The sequence below is a fragment of the Apis dorsata genome, unplaced genomic scaffold (genome assembly GCF_000469605.1).
Source record: "Apis dorsata unplaced genomic scaffold, Apis dorsata 1.3 scaffold_305, whole genome shotgun sequence".
Classification (NCBI taxonomy): domain Eukaryota; kingdom Metazoa; phylum Arthropoda; class Insecta; order Hymenoptera; family Apidae; genus Apis; species Apis dorsata.
Window position 1 is genome coordinate 234,681 of NW_006263577.1, and position 1,957 is coordinate 236,637.

General features: G+C 35.1%; 1 long non-coding RNA gene across 1 annotated transcript in view; it reads right to left on the reverse strand.

Annotated features, from left to right (window-relative positions):
• Positions 1 to 503: 503 nt before the first annotated feature.
• The window catches only part of LOC102677010, a 14,358-nt gene continuing 12,904 nt past the window's right edge, over positions 504 to 1,957 (reverse strand). Inside the window, exon 3 of the long non-coding RNA XR_422035.2 lies at positions 504 to 685. This is a non-coding gene — a long non-coding RNA (uncharacterized LOC102677010). The remainder of the gene's footprint in view (positions 686 to 1,957) is intronic.

The window sequence follows — 1,957 nt, forward strand, 5'->3', positions numbered from 1 at the left end:
TTATCTTTTTATTTTCTTTCAATTCTATATATTCCTTTCGCATTATCGCCTGATCTTTGAAATTTAAAATTACCAATTTAAAAGAAATTTGCAATTATGCGATATTATCTTTTTATTTTCTTTCAATTCTATATATCCCTTTTACATTATCGCGTGATCTTTCTTACGATCTTTGAAATTTGAAATTATCAATTTAAAAGAAATTTACAATTCATATTTTTAAGGTAAATTTAAAAAAGTGTTTATATAGAAGTGACAAACAATATAATATTATCATTTTATTTTCTTTCTATATTCGCATTATTGTGTGATCTTGCGATCTTTGAAATTTGAAATTACCAATTTAAAAAAAATTTGCAATTATGCAATATTATCGTCTTATCTTTCTTTCAATCCTATATCCCTTTCATGTCCCTACGATAACATACAGTAATCGTGTAACCTTTCTCGAAATTTCAAATTTCAAATATCAATTAAAAAGAAATTTGCGATTCGCTCATTTCTTCTTAAGACAAAAATGTAGAGAAAATCCGGAAACGGTGTTCACAAAATGTGTTCACGAAACGAAATCGATCCCATCGTCTTATTTTCTTTCAATTTCACTCGAGTTTGCCACCCGCTGTTCAATCCGTTAATGCCTTACAAGCATCGCCACTTCTCCACTTTCGCCTTCCTTCCGCACCACCTCCCCTCCACTCGTTCCCATCAACGATCCGGATGATCGGGATCCCTCGGGGGAGAAGGCGTCCAGGTTTCGAGACGGTTCGCTTATCGGCTTTACGTAACGTCCCCGTCGACGAGCTATGACGAACTGCTCCATCGAGAGACACTTCAACCCTTAAAGATCAACCCTCTCCATCTTCCCTCTCCTCTCGCCTAGATGCTGAACGAAGAAGAGAGAGAGGGAGAGAGACTCGATCATTCGTGTCGTTCGATTGAGTAACAGCTCCCTCTTTAGCATGATCGTCGTCTAAGCACAATGTCCTGTTTGCTCTGGCGCTAAACTTGCCGTTGAAATCCCGTGAGACGAAAGGGATGGAACGTTGGCGACCGTGGAATTAGAAAGATGGAGACGATTTGTCGAGGGACGGGTGTTAAAGGGAGTAATTGCAGTTTAGTTTGACACACTCTGATACACTCTTTGGTGATCGAGGGTGGAATAGGAGGGAAGGGAGGAGAGGGATCGTTGAAATAAATCGTTTCGCGAAAGGAGGAAGACGCGTTCAATCCGTGGTTTAAGCTGAGCGTGTAATGAAAACTTGCCCTCGAATCCGAGATCGTGGACCGTGGATGAATATTGGGATTGTTTTCTCTCTCTTTTCTTTTTGGCCGATCGAGCGATATATTTGATTGTATATTGGAGTAAAAAAGGAAAAAGAAAGAAATTGTATAAGCGTTTAAGTTTAAATTGGTTTAAATTTGGTACAAAATTTTGTTCGAGAGTTGTAATTTTTGTATATCATTTGTTTGTTGAAGAAAAACTTTGATATTTTTGAAAAATTGTAATGCAACTATCTTGGAAGATGGAAATAATAATGGTAAACACGATGGCAACAATGTTTCTAAATTCTAAATCGATTTCGAAGCTCGAAAAGTTTTCTAATACCGGACATTTTCATGTCTTTCTTTAAAGTTTTCCACGAGTTTTTATTTTGTTCTCCTTCGAACCGTTACCGAACTTTCTCGACGTATTCTAAAAAAGAAGCATTATTAGAAATATTCCAATTTCTAATATTATATATTTCTCATCCTATAATATTCAAATATTTTTCAATTATCAATAATTTCAAATTTTGAATGCGATGTTAATTTCACAATCGCATAAACAAAATTTAACAAACTTTCAAAACTTTCGTCGATTAAACGACAAATATTTAATACTTTATCAAAATAGATTCGAGATTTCCAATTCACGGATAGGATTCGTCCAAAAAATTCCAAAAAAAAAAAAAAAAAA